General features: G+C 36.6%; 1 long non-coding RNA gene across 1 annotated transcript; it reads left to right on the top strand.

The window, feature by feature from the left end:
- Window positions 1-3,429: 3,429 nt before the first annotated feature.
- Window positions 3,430-5,225, top strand: LOC127115654 (uncharacterized). Its single transcript, XR_007800834.1, has 2 exons — window positions 3,430-4,052; window positions 4,547-5,225. It is a non-coding gene; the product is annotated as an uncharacterized LOC127115654 (long non-coding RNA).
- Window positions 5,226-21,541: the final 16,316 nt, after the last annotated feature.

Raw genomic sequence — 21,541 nt, 5'->3', positions numbered from 1 at the left:
GACTAATTGATAACAGGTTATGCATTAATCCTTCTACATAGAGAACATCATATATAGGAGGAAAGATATTCATTACCAATAGTTTCAGAGCCTCTTATTCTTCCTTTCTGATTTCCTCTGAAACCTACGAACCCGGCATCTTTAACTTCCACGCTTTGGAACATATGCTTTCTTCCCGTCATGTGTCACAAGCATCACGAGTCCAGGTACCATGATTGGTGTCTTAACTATGTTGCATAGGATATCTGCAACATAAACTATTTTATCCTTTGGTACCCAGAATCTTTTGGGTCCTTTGTGATTAGTTTTCCCAGAGTTTCTTGAAACTTTGGGTTTTCTAGCATTAGTAAAATTTTGTGTTTGTGCATGTGTGTAGTGATAAGAAAATGGGGATTTAGGTTTATCATCTGCAGAGGATATGTATTTGTCTTCATTAGAATCATATCATATTCCTCTTTTCTTATTCTGACTGACTCCATAAATCATAGAGGATATTCTGCTTCTTTCTATCCCATTTTTCAGAAACTTTTGAAAATCCTTTTCATATTCATATATGATTGTGTTAGAAGTCTGTGGGGCTTGAGATAAAGCTTCTTTAAGTTTTATACATTGTTTATTTGTAGATTCCTTTTCTCTTTCCAAAATCAGAATGTCATCTTTTAGTTCATAAACTTTTATCTCAAGCTTATCACATTCTTCAATGGTCCCTTCAAGGACCCTTTTTAATGCTTTAAATTTTTGTCGAAGTTTCTGATATGAGCTTAGAGATTCAGATAGGCGAGATTCAAGGTCAGAGTGAGAAAGATTAGAAAATACCTCTTCAGGATCATATTCTTTCTCTGATGAGCTTCCAGATGTGGTAGCCATGAATGCCACATTTTCCTGTTCTTCTTCAGAGTCTGATTATAAGGCATCAGATTCAGAGTCATCCCAGGTGGCCATGAGTCCCTTCTTAGTTTTGAAGGAATTTTTCTTGAATCCTTCTCTTCTCGAGCTTTCTTTCTTAAGCTTTGGGCATTTGTTTCTATAGTGACCTGGTTATTTACATTCATAGCATGTTACCTCTTTGTTTGATTTTCCTCTGGAAGTTGATTCTAAGCGATCTCCCTTGGGTCTTGGTCTTTTTAAGTTGTTATTCCTTTTTCTCTAGAGTTGTTTTACTCTTCTGGTTAGAAGGGATAACTCTTCCCCATCATCAGAATCGTCCTTTTCAGAGTACTCATTATCTTCTTCTTCAGCTTGGAGGGCTTTGTTCCTTTCTGGTTTGTGTCTTTCAGATCTGGACTTCAGAGCTACATATTTGCTTTTCCTTTAGGGATCATCTTCCTCAAGTTTTATCTCGTGACTCCTGAGGGAGCTGACGAGTTCTTCCATGCTTATGTTGTTCAGATCCTTTGATAATTTCAATGCAGTGACCATAGGTCTCCACTTCTTTGACAGGCTTCTGACAATATTTTTGACATGATCTGCAGTTATTTAGCCTTTATCTAGAACCTTGAGTCCTGCAATTACATTTTGAAATCTAGAAAACATTACCTCTATAGCTTCATCGTCCTCTATCTTGAAGGCTTTATACTTCTGAATTAGAGCCAGAGCATTTGTCTCTTTAACTTGTGAGTTGCCTTCGTGGGTCATCCTTAAGGAGTCAAGTATTTCTTTAGCAGTTCCCTATTGGTGATCATTTCATATTCATTGTAGGAAATGGCATTCAGCAATATTGTTATGGCTTTGTGATGATTTTTGAAGTCACGCTTCTGGTCATCAGTTATCTTGTTTCTGGCAATAGCAATATCGACATCAGATACAGGAGGTACATAGCCAATAGTAACTATGTCCCATAGGTCAGCATCATAACCCAGAAAGAAACTTTCGATTCTGTCTTTCCAATCATCAAACTTTTCTCCATCAAAAACTGGAGGTTTGGCATTGTAACTGTCTCTTTCATTGGTGTTGGCCATAGTGTTTTCCTCACGCTGGATCTCTTTACACTGTTAAGTGTTTGATTAGAAAATCAAAAACAAAGCCGAAGCTCTGATACCAATTGAAGGTAGAGAAAACAAGAAAGGGGGGTTTGAATTGTTTCCACAGATAATAAAAACTTTTGCAAATGAAACACACGCGAAAAATAATGCTATCAACACAGAAGTTTATCCTGGTTCGCTTGAAATTCAGAGCTACTCCAGTCCACCCGACCAAGGTGGTTTCACCTTTAACAAGGACTTAATCCACTAATCTTGAAAGATTACAACAAAGAGCGTCTAAGGAGATAAAGATCTCTTAGCCCTCTCAAGTTTACAGACTTCACAAGTCACTTGAGAAATATTCATCAAGTAATAAAAAATGCAGTTATGTGCTTAGTGCTTCTAGGTAAGCATAAGTTACACAATATGAGAATATAAATATTTCACTCTTAGAGAAATAACTCGTTGAAAGAGAATGAACAAGAATAAGAGAGATTTGTGATTTGTTTGCAGTATTCTCGTGTGCTTCATTATCTTGTTATGAAGATGATTCGTCCTTTATATAGAGATTTGATGAGGAGATCGTTGGATGGGAAATCTTGGCAATGATGGATTTTTAATGTCATTAATCTCTTTGTCCTTTCCATATCAATTTTGGAGCGCATTAACTCTCTTCCAAAAATCGATTCTTGGCAAAAGCGAAAGACTTCGCAGCTAAGACTTGGTGATCATTCTGAGTTAGAGTATGCAGAGCTCAGATGTTTTTGTTCAACGTGTGTATTTTCAGATAGTTGCTGAAAGCTTATTGTCTTAAGAGGTTCTTGATGTCTTTCTAATAGTGATTTCTTTAGAGTAGAAAGTCATCAGATCCTAGAGTGCACTACTCATATTCAGAGCGTCTGATTCTTCTCTCTATGTAGAACTTTGTGCGCTTTCTTTTGTTCAGAGTCAGAATCTCTACTTGAATAATCTTCTAAGTGGTCATTATGGACTTACGTGTATATCCGATGTATGTCTATTTAACCCTTTTTCGATTATAGTCATGCACACTTAGATAAATTATGTTAGGGTACCAATTTCTTTCATCCTTTGTTATCATCAAAACCTTATAGATGAACTGTAGACACAAAATCTTGTTCTTACACAAAGATCATGCTAAGGATATTTCAAGCACATGGGTTTTAATTGAAGACTAAGATCATAAAGAATTAACATGAATACTAACTTCTAATGCAATTAATTGAAAATTAAAAGGGGAAAAACTAAGTATCCAATTAAATCCTGATTAAAACTAACATGTGTTATGTTTTTATTAATTTTCAAGAATTTATAAAGTGTAGAAAAATGTATTTTTATGTATTTATCAAGAATTAAATGCATTTAAGTGTGACAAAAAAAAAGGAAAAGTAAAGCAACAATTAATTTAAAAACAAGGTTTTGACAGGGAGGTGCATGGGCCAAAGGGGGATGTTGGGCCTGAAAGATTGGTGTTGGGATTATGATTCAACAAGCTCAATTTTGGTTGTTGGTTGTGATCTCAGAAAGGAAGTGCGCATTAGTCAATTGGGGGTGTTGTGTAGTAATACTAATGGTATTTGTGGATTTGAGGCCCAACACGAAGCCAAGCCTGAGTGGAGTGAGATCCTTCAACAATTTTCATTTTCATTTCGTCGTGTTCTAGTTTTTCTCTCTGTGTTTCACTTATGCCTCTCACCGAAGCTTGCTCCACCGTCTCGGCACCGACAGAGCTGAGCTAAAACAGCCAATAGTACCACCATTCAAAAACTTGTGTCCTCCTCTTTCTCAATCTAGCGTTAATCTCATCCAAAATTCAAGCCATTCTCAAAATCTAACCAAATCAGTCAAGAACCCTAAATGCTAAGAAGTGAAACTAAACGAAGAATGAGGGGAATCAAGCCACTTCACCTTGGGGATTTGATTCCCATCAATGGAAGCTACATTATGGTGAAGAGATCGAAGCAAATAGAGGTAGAGAAGGACGATATAACAGCGAGACAGTGATTCGTCTCGAAGATTGTTGAAGCAAAGAAGAGGAAGATGAAGCAAGAACACTAGAGACTCTTCAATGTGGTAAGAAACTTGAATCTCAAACTCTCATATGTCATAGATTCTTCTTCTTCTCTTTCCAATGCCTAGTCTGTAGGGTGTATTTCCTTGTGGTTGTTATTGCTTTGTGCATGTGAGTGTGAGGAAATATGAGTAGAGCTCAGAGAGAATTCACAGAGAGTAGAGTGATTGAAAGAAAATTAGAGAGAATTGAGAAAGTGTGTTCTGCAGATTTTTGTGGAATATGAGTGATGATGATGATTGAAGGAGATTGAGGATTATATAGAGTTAGATTACAACTAAATCAGGTAGATATTGGGTAAGATAGTTGATCAGTCACCATTTGTGTTAGTTTTATTGTCATTTGAATGCCTAAAACAGGTGAATTGATGTGAGGTTGAGCAGTAGTTTAAGCTTATTTTGGTAGATTTTATCATGTCTTAATTTCTGCGGTTTTTATTGATTATGAGCTAGTTGATGCGCTTGAGTTAATGTTTCATGTGTTTACATGTATGGAGATTCAAGAGGAAATCGATAAGGGAAGAAACCAGACAAAGATACATGAGCAGGAGAGAAAAAGAAGATTTTGCAAATCTCTTGTCCATACGCGTATGAGGGGTCTCATATGTGTATAGCCACTCAGCCATGCCTTCCAGGATACGTGTACCACCAGTAAGGATGTAAAAATCAAGCTTCTGCCCATACTCGTATGGGAGGGCCCATGCGCGTATGAGGCCAGCCAACCAGGCCCCCTTCTGCGCAGCCAGAGCCTTACGTGTATGGCTCCAGCTACGGCATACGCCCTACCCTGGGCCATACGCGTATGAGACAATGAAAAAATAGGTCATATGCGTATAGGTGGAGGCCATACACGTATGGCACGACATAGATCTTACAAAGCCCAAATTTTGTCTATTTAGCCGAAAAATGCGAATTTCCAAGGGTTGGATGATTTTTTAGTACAGAGAAAGCGTTTTGAAGGTTGGAGCACTGAAGAATTCGTGGTGGATCAAGGATTTCATGAAATTTTATGCTTGAAGACCTCTTTTCTTCCATTAATTTGTAATGTCTATACTTTCTGTCTTGTTTTTCTTTATTGTTATGAGTTGTTAAACCCCCCAATGATATGGGGTGTCCCTGATTCGGATTTATGATACAGTTCTAAATTTCAACCTTCTAATGACTTTGATTTTGTGATATTTGATTTATTTACAATTTGTGCTTAATGTTTTCTCTTTCATAAAAATTGAGACTGATATGTGGTTAATATTTAGGCTGGACCGCCATTGTTAACGCTTAATTGTGAGTTGTTCATAGTAGATATCACCTAGGCCTAGGGATACCCTGTGGAAACCAGAATGTTCTTGATTAAAATAATGCTTAATTTAATCAGTGATTTATTATGTACATATGGATTAATTTGAATGATTAAAGGTTTTCTCACTAAGGACTTAGGAGTAAACACCCTTAAGGACCGGTAGTCATTATTATTGAATTAAGTTGTTGCAAGGTTAATTTACTATTGTTGATGAATCCAATCATACATCTTCCCTAGCATGTTCATTCATAATATCTTTTAAATTGTTCAATTGCTTTATTTAATTTCTACTGCATTTTATCTCTTTTTCAAACTAACAATCCAAACCCCTAAGACTTTTCTTTAACTAAGTTAGAACCAGAACTTTGAATCGCCAAGCAGTCCTTGAGATCGATACTAGGGAAAATTCTCTTATTACTACACTGGAAGATTAGTACACTTGCTAATTAATCGATCAAGTTTTTGGCCCCATTGTCGGGGACTGAAAAATATTATAAAGTTCATAGTTTTATTTTAGTTAAAAATTTGTTGATCTACAACTAAATTTTTTTTCTTCAGTTTTTTATTTTTATTTTTATTTTTATTTTTATTATAGTTATCTTGTTACTACTAATATTTGTCTAATATTTGTATGCAAGAAAAGACCTTAGCATATTTTCCTTTTTGACGTAGAACCAGAAAGAACATTCCACGCTCGACTTAGACAAGCTAGACAAGCAAGGATGGCAGGGACAAAGGTAGGCGGCTTGATCCAGAAAGAACATTGCACGCTCGACTTAGACAAGCTAGACAAGCAAGGATGGCAGGGACAGAGGTAGACGGCTTAATCCAATCAGATACAAAGTCAGACAGAGAAGTAGAGGAACCGGTTATGGCTAAAAACGACCAAGAAATACTTCTTAGGGATTATGGGAGAGAAAATGTCGTAGTAGGTCGTCTCAATATAGTTAACTAACCGGTAAATATGGAAAAATTTCAGTTACACCTGACCACTATCCGGCAGCTTGAGAAGAGGCCTTTTACATAAAAGATTATTGAAGATGCAAATAAAAATATACAAAGGTTTCTTACTATGAGTACTAATTTGGAGATAGATGAGAACACTGAAGAAGCCAAAAAGTTGAGAATGTTTCCATTCACCCTAGTTGAAGATGCCGAAGAATGGTTTTATTCGCTTCCTGCTGGGAGTATTACTACTTGGGAAGAGATGGAAACAACTTTTTAATGAGTATTTTCTTGCTTCTGTTTTTCTCAGGAAAATATATGATATCATGAATTTTAAACAGAAAGAGGGAGAATCATTGGGTGATGCATACAAGAGATTCAAGAGATTACTAGTTGCTTTTTTCTACTCACATATAGATAAGACTAAGCATATATAGATGTTTGTTAATGGCCTCAGGTTGGAGACTAAATAACTAATTGATACAACTGTTGGTGGCTCATCTAACTTTATAATAGCCACTAGTATCAAGAAGATAATATAAGCCATTGATGTAAATGAACACTTGGAGTTGTATGATAGGAGTGTAAGCAAACCAGAGGTAAGGATAGATTTAAAAATAGATGCTCGTAGTATAAAGATGGAAGACCAAGTTACTGCAGAAGTTGAAAAAAGACTCAAGGCAATGAATATAGGTACTCAACAGGTAGCTCAAGTTCAACCAGTTCAAGTTGTGAGTTGTGAAATTTGTAGTGGACCTCACTATGCAATACATTATATTGCAACTGTGCAACAAATTGAAGAAGTGAATTTTCTGAAGCAAAACAACCCCTATTCTAATACTTATAACTCAGGTTGGAAGAATCATCCAAACTTCTCCTAGAAATATCAGTAAGGGAATGTTCAAAAATAGGGTCCTATTCAGTATCAAAACCAACAAAAGTATCGACCTCATCAAACCTACCAGAATCAGTTCCAATAGCAATACCAACAACAAGTTCCTAAGAATGCAGATTGGGAATTAGCCATTGAAAAGATGGTCGCTCAAAACTCCCAATTCCAAGAAGAGACAAGAAATAATCAAAGGAACACTAAAACTTCCATTAAGAATATGGAAGTTCAGATGGGTCAGATAACATAACAAATAATAGGTTCTCAAGCCCAAGGTTCTCTTCCTTGTGCAACAGTAACAAATCCTAGAGAGCATAATAATGTGAGTGTTATGATAACTAGAAGTAGTAAGTCAACTGAGGTCACTGAGGAAAAACCATAGGAAGAAAACCATTTTCTAGAAGTGGATCTGGAAATAAAGGAAAACCAGAAAATTACTGAAGAAGAAGTCAAACAAAAAGTGGTTGAGAAGGAAAACCAAAAGAGCCAAAACCAACCACCAGACTCCCATATCCTTCAATAAACAAGAATAAGGATCAACATGAGAAAAAAATTGAGAAGTTATTTGAGATGTTTAAGAAGCTTGAAATAAATATCCCATTCTATGATGCACTTGAGCATATTCCAATTTTTGTAAAATCATGAAAGATATCATCTCCAAGAAATGCATCATTGACACTGAACCTATACTTTTGACTGAAACTTGCAGTGCTATTTTGCAGGGTATGAAGATTTCAGTAAAAAAGAAAGATATGGGTTATGTCACCATTCCATGCACAGTTAGGGATAAAAAATTCAAGAATACACTTATTGATTTGGAGCTAGTGTGAGTCTTATGCCTTTATCTATCTATAAGAAGTTGGGAATTGCAATTCAGGATACCAGAATGACACTTCAGTTTGTTGATCACTCGTCGAAAAGACCTTATGGTATAGCATAAGATATTATGGTAAAAATCGATAAGTTTGTGTTTCCTATTGACTTTGTCATCCTGGAAATGCCTGAAGATGAAGAGATCCCTTTGACTTTAGGGAGACCTTTCCTATAAACATGGAGATGCATGATAGACATTAAGGAGGGAACCATGACCCTCAAGGTTTATAATGAAGAGCTAAGAATTGATGTTAGGAACACTATAAAGTAAAAATATGACAACGGGATGAGTAATACAATTGAAGTGTTATACGCAGTGGTCGCTCAGTCTGTTAAGAACTAAATCCCCGAATTACCTTTGGAAAGAGTTCTTAGTTTGTCAGCTCAAGAAATAGAGGAAAGCGAGGATGATAAAGAGAAAGAAATTCTAGCCTTATTGGAAGCACGACCTCAATGGCTAAGATTCAAACCACACTGGTGGGAGGATTTAAGAGTTCCATTAGAAGTTGAGAGCAAAAAGGAGTCTAAAAATAGGTACAGAATTGAAGCAACTACCTGAGAATATGAAGTATGTTTATTTGGACTATGAGAAAAGTTGTATGGCAATAATAAGTTTCGGGCTACAAGAAAAAGAGGAGGAGAAATTGGTACAGGTACTGAAGAAATACAAAAGTGTTATGGGATGGATCATTGGGAATTTGAAAGGAATTAGCCCCACATTATGCATGCACAAGATATTGATGGAGGATGATCATAAACCAGTGGTACAACCTTAAAGAAGACTAAATTAAACAATGAAAGAGGTATTTAGAAAGGAAGTTATGAAGTTGTTAGATGCAGGTTTGTTTTATCTGATTTTTGACAGTTCATGGGTAAGTCTCGTACATGTGGTTCCAAAGAAGGGTGGAACAATGGTGATACTGAATGAGAATGATGAACTGATTTCCACTTGCACAGTAACTGGTTGGAGAGTGTGTATTGATTACATAAGGCTCAACACCGCAACAAGGAAATATCATTTTCCTCTCCCTTTTATTGATCATATGTTAAATAGGCTAGTCGGTCATGAGTACTATATTTCCTGGATAGATACTCAGGGTACAATCAGATTGTTCTTTCTCCTGAGGATCAAGAGAAGACATCGTTCACATGTCCTTATGGTATTTTTGCCTACATAAGGATTCCATTTGGGTTGTGCAACGCCCTTGTTACTTTTTAGAGGTGTATGACATCCATATTCGCTAACATGCTTGAAAAGAACATGGAAGTGTTTATGGATGATTTTTCTGTTTTGGTTCTTATTTTGATAACTGTTTAACTAACTTGTCTCTTGTCTTAGAAAGGTGCCAGAAAACTAACATGATTCTAAATTGGGAAAAGTGTCATTTTATGGTACAAGAAGGTATAGTGCTAGGTCATAAAACTTCCCATAAGGGAATAGAAGTTGACAAGGCAAAAGTGGAGGTTATTGCTAAGCTCCCCCCCCCCCTAGTTAATGAAAAGGTGATAAGGAGTTTCTTAAGACATGTAGGTTTTTATTGCATGTTTATAAGATATTTTTCAAAGATTGCTAGACCACTAACCAATTTGCTCGTGAAAGACAGGCCTTTCACTTTTGACAAAGAGTGTAAGGTAGCATTTGGGACTTTAAAGAGTAAGTTGGTTTCTGCACCCATTGTGATTGCCCCAGATTAGTCTCTCCCTTTTAAGATTATGTGTGATAGAAGTGATATTGCATTAGGGGTTGTGTTAGGACAAAGAAGAGAAAAACTTCTAAATGTGATATATTAGGCTATTCATCTTCTTAACCCTACTCAGATGAATTATGCAACTACTGAAAAGGAGTTATTAGTTGTTGTTTATGCTTTTGACAAATTCAAGTTTTACTTACTAGGGACAAAATTTATTATATATACTGACCATGCTGCTTTGAAGTATTTGTTTGCTAAGAAGGAATCAAAACCAAGACTCTTAAGATGGATACTACTTCTTCAAGAGTTTGATCTTGAAATCCGGGACAAAAAGGGGTGTGAGAACACTTTGGCTGATCACTTGTCCTACATGTCCCCGATTGAGGAGACAGAAGAGACACACCCCATTCAGGATGCCTTTGCTGATGAATACATCTTGGTCATTACTGGTGTTCCATGGTTTGCCGATTATGCAAACTATTTGGTAGGTGGAGTTATACCTGATGATTTTGACTATAACAAAAAGAAAAAGTTTTTACATGATTTCAGGTTATATTTCTGGGATGATCCATTCCTTTATAAAAAAAGGATAAACAAATTGATCCGGAGATGTGTTCCAGAAGGAGAGTAGAGGGAAATTCTCAAGGATTGTCACAATTCAGAATATGGAGGACACTTTAGTGGAGATAGGATAGCAACCAAAGTTATCCAATCAAGGTTATATTGGCCTACATTGTTCAAAGATGCTCACTTCAAAGTGCAGGAACGTGATAGATGCCAGAGAACAGGTAACATTTCAAAAAGGAATCAGATGCCCTAGAATGTTATGTTGGAGGTGGAGTTGTTTGATGTCTGGGGAATAGATTTTATGGGACCGTTTCCACCATCATTTGGTAAGAATTACATTTTTGTGGCGATCGATTATGTGTCTAAGTGGGTAGAGGGTGTGGCATTACCCACAAATGATGCAAAAGTGGTAGTGAAGTTCTTGAGAATGAATATCTTTGTAAGGTTTGGAGTTCCAAGAGAACTAATAAGTGATGAAGGTACACATTTCTTGAATCGCCTCATGGAAAATTTGCTGAGAAAATATAATGTGAAGCACAAAATTTCCACCCTATACCATCCTCAAACAAGTGGGCGGGTAGAAGTTTCTAATAGATAAATCAAGCAAATCCTAGAAAAAATTATGAGTGCCTCTAGGAAGGATTGGGCGACAATGTTGAATGATGCATTGTGGGCGTAAAAAAATGCATTCAAAACAACCATAAGTATGTCTACCTATCAGTTAGTTTATGGAAAAGTGTGTCATTTACCTTTAGAAATGGAACATAAGGCGTTGTGGGCCTCAAAATTCTTGAATTATGATATGTCCAAAGCGGGTGATTCCATAATCCTTCAGCTCCATGAGTTGGAGGAGTTTAGGAACCAAGCTTACGAGAATTCCAAACTTTACAAAGAACAAACAAAAAAATTGCATGATCAAAAGATTCAGAAAAGGGAACTTTGGGAAGGTTGGTTCTCTTGTTTAATTACAGGTTGAAGTTATTCCCTAGAAAGCTTAAGTCCATATGGTATATGCCATTCACTGTCCACAAAGTATTCCCTCATGGGGCAGTCGAGTTGAGGAATAACATCAGTGGGGACACCTTCAAGGTCAATGTCCAGAGGTTGAAGCCTTATCACCAAGGAAAGGAGAGTGGCCTGGTGGAAGAAGCTCAGCTCAGAGCATCGTAGACTAGTCATTTGTCGAGCTATGGACGTTAAGAAACACTTCTTGGGAGGCAACCCAAAGGAGGTAACAGTAGCTTAATTTCAGTTGTGTGATTTACATTCTTATATGTTTATTTTATTTGTTAAGAGTCGTGTTTTGCAGTGCCAAGCAAAATAGAAAAAAAAATCACAGCTAAGGCAAAGAAAATGGAAATTTATTTTTGAAAAAATAAGCCTTATGCCCATAGGCGTATGGGGATGCCCATATTTTCCTTTTTGCAAGGCCTTTTCCCATACGCATATGAAATTCGCCATACGCGTATGAGGAATGCAAAGCGTCACATCATTTTTTCAAAAAATTGGGTCATACGTATATGGCCAGGTGATACACGTATGCAACGGTCACCTGGCAGCATACACGTATGATATGTGATCTAGTATTTCAACTATTTTTTGTCTCTAACCATACGCGTATGAGAAATGTCATACGTGTATGGCCTTGCAGGTTGCGTATGATACATGTATGGGCACCTATATATAATTTTTCTGACACTTTTCTCTTAGTCATACGCGACCTTGTTTTCTCTGACAATTTTTTCTGAGATTTTCTTGTTTTTCCCTAGTTTCTCTCTAATACAGGGCTGATCTGATACATACTAGCTTCCATGGACACTTATTTTTCTTCATCTTATGATGCTGATAGGTTTTCCTCTACTGGGAGCCAAGACAGGTACTTTTCTTTGTTGGACAAAAAGATCATTAAGGAGGGAGCCTTCAACCTCCACCCAAATGAACATCTTGACATTCATGTTGTCATGAAGAAGCACAGACTGACTTATATAAACAGTCAGATCCAGCAGATCCTAGACTCATCACCAGCATATACCTAAGGGAGTTTCTCTTGCTGATGAGGAGTCTTAGGCCCATAGAGACCGGATGACTATGTTCTGTTTCATGCAGGACTTTTGTGTACATTCTGGACTGCTAGGCCGCTACCTAACTCATCAGGAGATCCTCTAGCTTCATTCTATGGACGATATCAGTATCCATGGTTGGAGACTCCAATCTAGCTTGGAGGACCTGTGCAGTAACAGCAGTATCATTGGACACCATTCTCTCAACCTACTCCTCAGGCGCATCAGAGCCCTTTTAAGAGTCTAGGCCAGAGGGACCAGCAGGGACAGATGTCCCCGATTTCAACTTTTGTGCATCATGGCGACCCTACTACCATGATCAGTTTTGACACTCTAGTGGCAGACAGGGACAAAGACACTGAGGAGGATTAGTTTTCTTTTTCTTCATTTTTGTTAGCCTTATTTATTTTTAGTTTGATGTACTTTCATTTTTGGTTATTTTTATGTAATTCCCAAAACTTTTATTTGAATAATATAGCAGTTCCTTTAAGTAATTCATTTTTGTGTTTATGTTATTTAAGTGATGATGACTATCATGAGTGGCTGACTCTGAGCACCCAGATAAAGTTTAGATGTCATATCCATGACAACACCAATCAATCATAATATCTCTGAAATATTTGATGTGGTTTTTTGGAAGCTTTACTAGAAGGGGTGTAGGGTCATTGTGAAAGTGTGTGAAGTTGCATCATACTAGAGGCATTATGGACACAGTTAGCTCTTACCAGCATGGTAAGAACAGAAAAAACCAAACATAATTTTCATCCAATGAGAGAGCATTCAGGTATGTTTTTATCATCTAGAACGTGTGTTTGCTCGTTTCTAATATCCATTGCATGCCTACATACAAAGAGGCACGTTGTTTGTTTAAGCCATGAGCCTTTCAAGCCATCCAATCTATTAATGTATCCTTTGTTAACCCCCTTTGAACCTATATCCACGCCGTTTGTTATTGTTTCAGCACATCATGAGCCCATGGCCCAAACACTCCCCTACCTTGTTCATAGTTTTGTCTTTTATTTTTGAATTTGTGTTTCATTCTAAGTTTGGGGTTGTTGTTGGAATAACAACCTTTAAGTTTGGGGTAGCTATACAGCAGTAATAAAAGTGAGTGCACCTGGAAAAAAAGAGCTGAAAAAACAGTTTAACTGGAAGAAAAAAAGAGCAATAATACACAGGAGCACTCGCTGGAAGGAGAACTCAGTTGGAAAATTGAGGAGTCTAAGCTAGTTGACCAAAGAACAATAATGTTTAAGAGATTCCAATTGTGATACTTTGGAATGAACATGGTGAAAATAATGATTGCAATACTCTGAACCATTATCCTACTTATCCATATATTATTCCACCATAGCCCTATCCCCATTACAACCTGAAAAGACCTAAAAAAGTGTGTGTAGTGTGTATCTGGTGATTGAAAGATAGCTTATGTAAGCCTATGGTATGGTAATGTGTACTGTAAATTTTGAGTGCATATGCATTAACTCCTGAGAGAAATAGTGAGAGTGTGAATAGGGTTGACATGAGAAATAGTGTTACCAAGTGTCGGTGTGACAGATCATTCGATCTTGATGATCAGGCCAAACTGATGGTGGGAATTAAAGAGAACCATAGATGATCTTTGAGGTATGTGTTTATAGTTGTATTTGGTTGATGATTGGTGACCTGATGTTTTTATGCTAAAAGTTTCTTGAGGGAAAGCAACAAGCTAAGTTTGGGGTTATGATCAATCAACATTTGTGTTAGTTTTATTGTCATTCGAATGCCTAAAATAGGTGAAGTGTTGCGAGGTTGGATAGTAGTTTAAGCTTATTTTGGTAGATTTTATCATGTCTTGATCTATGAGGTTTTTATTGATTCTGAGTTAGTTGACGCGCTTGAGGTAGTGTTTCATGTGTTAACAAGTCTGAAGATTCAAGAGAAAATCGATCAGAGAAGAAACCAAACAAAGATGCATGAGCAGGAGTGAAAAAGAAGATTTTGCAAATCTCATGTCCATGCGTGTATGAGGGGTATCATACGCATATGGCCACTCAACCACACCTCCCAGGTTACGCGTATCACCAAAAGGGATTTAAAAATCAAGTTTTTGGCCATACACGTATGGGAGGGCTCATACGCATATAAGGCCAGCCAGACCCATTCTGCGTTGCCAAAGCCTTACGTGTACGGCTCCAGCTGGGGCATATGCCCTTCCCTAGGCCATGCGCATATTAGACAGTGAAAAAATAGGCCATACGCGTATAGGTGGAGGTCATACGTGTATGGCACGACCCAGATCTGAAAAAGCCCATTTTTTTCTATTTAGCTTTAAAACGTGAATTTCCAAGGGTTGAATGGTTTTTTAGTACAGAGAACGCATTTTGAAGGTTGGATCATTGAAGAACTCATGGTGGATCAAGGATTTCATGAACTTTTGTGATTGAAGACCTCTTTTCTTCCAATAATTTGTAATGTATACACTTTCGGTCTTGTTTTTCTTCATTGTTATGAGTAGTTAAACCCCTCAATTTTAGGGGGTGTACCTGATTCGGATTTATGATACAATTTTAAATTTCATCCTCGTAATGACTTTGAATTTGTGATAGTTGACTTATTTAAAATTTGTGCTTAATGCTTTCTCTTTCAAAAAAATTGAGACTGATTTATGGTTAATATTTCGGCTGGACCACCAGGGTTAAAGCTTAATAGTGAGTAGTTCATAGTAGATATCATATAAGCCTAGGGATACCCTTTGGAAACCAAAATATTCTTGATTAAAATAATGCTTAATTTCATTTGTAATTCACTATAGACATATGGATTAATTTGAATGATTAAAGGTTTTCTCGCTAAGGACTTAGGAGTAAACACCCTTAAGGACCGGTAGTCAGTATTATTAAATTAAGTTGTTGCAAGGTTAATTTACTATTGTTGATGAATGCAATCATACACCTTCCCTAGCATGTTCACTCATCATATATTTTAAATTGTCCAATTGCTTTATTTACTTTCTACTGCATTTTAATTTCTCTTTTTCAAACCAACAATCCAAAACTCTAAGGCTTTTGTTTAACTAAGTTAGAACCAGAACTCTGTATCGTCAAACAGTCCTTGAGATCATATCAGAGAAATTCCATTATTACTACATTGGAATATTAGTACACTTTATAATTTACCAATCAGTATTTATAGTTAGGGAATGTTATATTTAATACAGTTCAACGAAGGAATTAGTTAGAAGTTTGTTAACACCGTTAAGTTCAGTTAGATGCAGTTAGGAGTTTGAATGGAGGTTAGTTATGCAGTCAGATTAGACTTAAGTTAATTTTGATGTTAATTAGCTGAGTGTTTGAATATGAAGTTAAAATTAGTTATAATGAGAAATGACAGTTAGGTTGTTAGTGAACTTGATTGTAGTTAGTTATTGGCAGTGGAATTAGGATTAGTTAGCATGATTAAGGAAAGGGTTAATGGACTGTTGATTCAATTAGATAAAAATTGAAGGTTGAGTTTGAAGTTAATGAATTAGTTTCTTATTGAATGATGTTAATAGCAGTTGTTAGGTTAAGATGGATTTGAATTCTATAGTTAATGGTTTTGGTTGTTAATAGTTTGGATAGTTAGTGTGCTTATTATGCTATGCCTTTTTGCGCTACAATGAAGGCTATGACTGATGAAATTCAAATTGTTATGATAGTTAGTGTAAATGGGTTGAAGTTAGTGAGTTAGAGATTTGAATTTGAAGTTAATTGTATAGTGAGATGAACTGTAAGATGCTTATAGAATTGTTAGGTATAGTGACCTAAACGTGAATTATTAGAAACTAGTATTGAATTACTTGTGAACCAATTGTTGAATCGTTTTTTGACTCGTTATGTTAGGAACTAGTTATGGAACTATCAAGCAGTTTATGCTTCACTTGTGAACTGTCATGAAAATTGGCTACTTGGTGTTAGCATGGTTGTTAAAAAGTTAGTTACATTGTAATGATGTAGGTTGGTGACAGTTAGATTATTACAAATTAGTGAAGTAGGTTAGCTAATGGAATTAGGATGAATCAGGATAATTGATGGCTTGATGTAACATGTTGTGAATCGAATTGTCATAATAAAAAAATAGAATGAGATATTAGGGACTATTAGTAAAGAATTAAAAAGCTCATGTGGTTAGTTCAAAATGTCAGTCACCTAATATAGAATGAATTTGTTATAGTGAATCAAGGATTATGTTGGACAGTTATTGATGACTGAATCTTGTTTGGACTTGTTGGAATAAATAATATGTTGAAGAATGCTAATAAAATAGGGATGAATTATTAGGTTTGAATCATAATTCGTTTGATTGTGTAGGTGTATGTGTAGTTCCAAGATACATTAGGGTTATGATGTCATGGTCTTGTGTTTTCTTTGCAGGTTTACTATAGGTTTGGGCATGGCACGTTCAAAATGGACAAAGCATGGAAACCAAGATATGGATTATGGTTGGAGACTTGGAAGCGTGGAAGCTCAAACATGGAAGATCCATGAGGATGTGGAAACAAGTGTGATTTAGGATGGTAAGTTGACTTTGGTCAACTATTTGATCAAAAAGTCAATTGTTGACCAAAAGTTAACCCTAAGTCAAAATATGTAATCTTGTGTATAATTTTGTAATTTGGATTTTGTGTAATGAAATGGATATTTGTAATAACAATTGACCCTTTTTAAATGGATTATGTAACATATGCTTCAAGTAACATGTTTTTTCCTCCAAAAAATGAATTTGAATCTAATCTTGTACTTTGAAATTGACCCTTAAAAATGACCTTCCTATTCAAATGTTCCAGGATGCAGTCCAAGATTATCCAAAAGTGTCATAGACCAACATTAGGATCCAAGAGAAAGATCATCAACTAGTTGTTGTGCCCATAACAAAAGTTCAAATATGCATAATGAACCAATCTTGCAAACCTTAATCTAATGCCTTGTTTCTTAAATAAGGAAAAAGCTTTGAATCAATTGATGCCAAAAATTGTAATTGTAAAAGAATGACTTAAATGATAATAAGAATGCATATGATCCCAAGACCATGGGCCAGATGAAAATTGAAAAGGATAGGGAAATTTTGGGGTATGACAGTTGCCCATATTTAATCTTAGACCTAAATGTACTAAGGGCGATAAATTTTTGGGCATTCAAGGTAGAAGAGGAAGTTGGTGGTAAAACCCATGTATTCATTCTCTGTCCTAACTGGTGCTTCATCAGTCCTAGGTACAAAATTCTTCTGAGGTTGATCTTTAGGAGCTTCGTTGTTATCGAGATTGTTCACCGATGGAGAAAAGTTAGGAGGCATTTCCCAAGGATGAGTGATAGCATTCCCAATAACCTGGGGATGAGGCCCTGGATGATAAGAAATGACCACCATTGATAATTTGTGGAGTAAATTTATATGGCATCCCCCAGGGATGGACAATGCCATTTCCACTAGGCCCGGGCAGAGATCCTGGCTGATTTGGTATAGGTTGAGCAACCGCTTCAGTTTCAGTTGGAGTTTCAGTAGTAGTTGAAGTATTATCCTTCTGAGTGCGAATGAGTTCAAGAATCGCATCCAACTTTCCTTGGAGTTGGTCCAAGATATCCTTGTAATTATTGTTCTCTTTCTCAATTTCTTCCATTATGTTTTGACGATTAGCTCGAGTAAGATATCTTCGCCGTAAAATTGTTGTTTTTTCTGGAATGTGTGAAAGAGATAGTATGAGAACCTTGGCTTTAGATGAATGAGATGCAGGAATGTATGAACGTACGAATGCATACAAAGAAGTGTTTTTTTAGTTTCCATGGAATTCGGGTATTATAGTCAATTGCATATGAGTAAACATAAATTGCAGAAAGTAAGACAGAAGATAAAGCCAGTAATGGAAAATACTCATTTTATTCATTATGGAAGAATAAGGAGTACAATTGTTAAAACTCAGGGATTTTATCGATGAGCTACATGGTGATCGGCCTTAAACCTATCAAATACAACCTTACAAACAACGACAAAATTAAAAATAGCCCTAGGAGTATTATACGGAAGCATATCATCATGAGCTTCCTTCATCATTCTTGGGAGGTCTTTAATTGCATGGTCAGCGAACTTAGCCAAGCGTACGTGTCTTTCTCTCTAATATCATGCATCATTTAGGAGATTATGCAATAGAGTAAGGTCATTCCCTTGTAATAGGTTTTGCATAAAAGTTTCTTTTGGGTTAATGAGAACTTCGAGGTTATGGAAATGTCGTTCCCATTGAGAGGTTTCTTTACTGAGTCTGTGAACAAGTTCCTGGTTTTGATGTGCTTGCCCTTTCAACTCTTTTATTACTTTAAAAACCTTTTAAATATCACATTGGCATTGGGAAAGAGATGCCTCGAGCTTTTAGTCTAACCTTGTTCCTTCTTCAGTTGTTCTTTGTAATCTTCCAGCTTGTCTTGAAGTTCTTTGAGTTAGGATTTATAGTTTTCTTCCATCTCTTTGCGATATTTCATAGTTTGGTTCCAAACGATCACCATCTTATCGGTACAACACTGGGTTTTTGCAAGTTATTTCTTCTTTGTAGAGAGGTCGACATAAGTTCCCTTAAGATCTTCAACAATCCTTCTCCTCTTCTTCTCTTCATCCTGGAAATTTTCAATAGCTTTGAGCATACGCTCCCTCTTCTGGTTGAGATTGATCTTCAGGTATTCCTTTTCTTGAGTGAGTCGACCAAGGTCTGACCGCAAATCCGCATTCTCTTTTTCCAATAGCTTGATAGTATCCTTAAGCTTATCAACTTCTGAAATATGGACAAAAAAAGCCCGAGGAGGTTTAATATTCATGGAAGTTTCCCAAGGGTATGGAAGCTTGATGAATTTGACTCTTGCCTTGACCCAATTAGTGTAGGGTTCCAAAGCAATACAGTTTTGCTTTCCAAGTTCATTCTTTCATATGAGATGGATTTTACCCCATGCACGGCATATCCGTATTAGTAACTTAGGATCATCAACCCTTTCAGCTAACACAAACTCTTCCAATAATTTGTCTTCAGGTTTATCTTTCAATGGGTAACCAAGTTGGTGCAACGAAAGAATCGGATTGTTGTTAATCCATCCTTTAGCACCAATGAGAGGTAAGTTAGGAAAGTCACCACAATTGAATTTGGGATTTATCCCATCATAGTCATGGTAGTACCATATTATGTCTTTTGCATTTAGAGACAGCAATCTCTAAAACCATTTCATAGCTCCCACATTATCAGTGAACGGTCCTTTCTTAGATAAGTGGGTCACGAACCACTTATACAGTAAAGAAATACAGTTGTTGATCACTCCTCCTTTCTTCTTATTTCTCCAATCGAGGGAGTAATAGACATCAGCGAGGAGTGTGTGAACAAGATTTCTGGACAGAAAGATGTTGACGGCAGTTGTATGAATAAAGCCTTCAACGTTCGGAAAGAGTACCAATCCATAGACAAGAAGATAAAAAATGGCATAGAAATCATCCCAACTTCCAGCATTAGCAAAGGTGGAAGCCTTCTCAATCATAAACTTTGAAGGAAACCCCTAGTATTGCCTTTAGTACGGATGTTGGATTCAATCACTTCCTTCTTGAGATGTAGAGCTTGAGTTATTAGTGAGGATTATGGAAATCCATCCAAGCTTGTATACAGAATTTGGTCCTTTATTGGAATACATAAGATATGAGTAAACTCTTCCAATGTATGGGCCAATAGGAAATCCTGGAATGTAAAATAGTGGAGAGAAGAGTCATAAAATTGTGCCAATGTGAGAATCATACTAGTGTCTTCCTTGGTAAACATAATACTCAATAAGTTTACATAAGCCTTCTTGAAGGTTTCTCTGTGATCATCAACCAAATAGGGTCCAAGCTTCCTTAAATCATCTAGCTTGGGTTCCCTGAGTTTGTACAGGAAAGTGTATCTTCTATCAGATTTTTCCATAACTGAATGCTCTACAATGACTGGATGACTGTGAATCCCTGAAAACCATGCATATGCTAAAATGATTTTCATGTGGGAAACTGCAATTATGCATGCAATATTCTTGTTATGGGTTCAAAGCTTCGCCATATTCTTGGTAAACTGCATATGATTCTCAAAGTATAGGTTAAAAGGTTCGATGTACTCATGATATTCAAGGCAGGTAGGGTTTTAGGTTTCATACAAAAACACATATCCCCCTCACAGGTAGGTATTATTCTTCAAAGAATGAGGTTTCTAAAAAGCATCCCTGGAGTCATTGTCCCATTTTGAGATACCACTATTTGAAATGAATGACTTGTAAAATAGTGATGCTCCCAAAATGATCTACTCTAGGCGTGGCGTCTCATGTTGACCATAATCGAGACATAACGTCAAGGAGGTCAACATGAATCTACCACTTACTATCATGTGTGTATGCTTAAGCTCGGGTGTAGAGTTTTTCTCTCAAGTAGCATCATGAAATCCAACCCACAATAGAGAATATAGCAGATATCCAGAATATAATGAATATATAAAAGCGATAAGATGCAATAAAATAAGACAAGTAGAGAAATAAAGATAAAAACCCAAACATGCAAAGAAACAAACAAAACTAGGCTTGACTTGCTTAGGGACTCCCTAGTTGTCGCACCGAGAAAAACACCCGAGTGCATCGCACACTCGAAATACAACAGAGTCGCCATTAAATTTTAGTTATTCAAAGAGAAAGGGAAAAATCAATAAAACCCAAAGGGAAGATAAAAAGGTTAAGGAAGTAGGTTATGCAAAGGGAAGGTATTAGCATCCCTCATATTCGTTGTACTCAACGGCAACCATTTAGATTGTTCTTTTCGTGTATGGGTGTTATCATCTAAAGGTTACTGATAATAGTTTCTTATTGCCTATATTTAGTCGAAAAATCGGAGCAAAATAAGTGAAAGTCGAGAAAATTTGAGGAAGAATGACAAAAATAAGGAAAAATAACTAACTATGCAAATTGTGGACTTAGTGAAAATTTGAGTGAAAAGGGAGCAAAATAGAGTGAAGCTTTGGAAATAATCACATTCGTCTTCACGCAGCATCGCGCGCGTGATAGGGCATTAAAAGTTGCATCGTACGTGCAATGCAGGGTATCGTGCGCATGATGGTCACTTTTCTGGGCCTTTTCTGATGCCTTCTGGTCCATTCTGACGCTTTTAAAAGAGGTTTT

The sequence above is a fragment of the Lathyrus oleraceus genome, chromosome 1, assembly GCF_024323335.1.
Source record: "Lathyrus oleraceus cultivar Zhongwan6 chromosome 1, CAAS_Psat_ZW6_1.0, whole genome shotgun sequence".
In the NCBI taxonomy this organism is placed as follows: domain Eukaryota; kingdom Viridiplantae; phylum Streptophyta; class Magnoliopsida; order Fabales; family Fabaceae; genus Lathyrus; species Lathyrus oleraceus.
The sequence above is the reverse complement of the archived record's forward strand: the minus strand, read 5'-3'. Positions and strand labels throughout refer to the sequence as shown.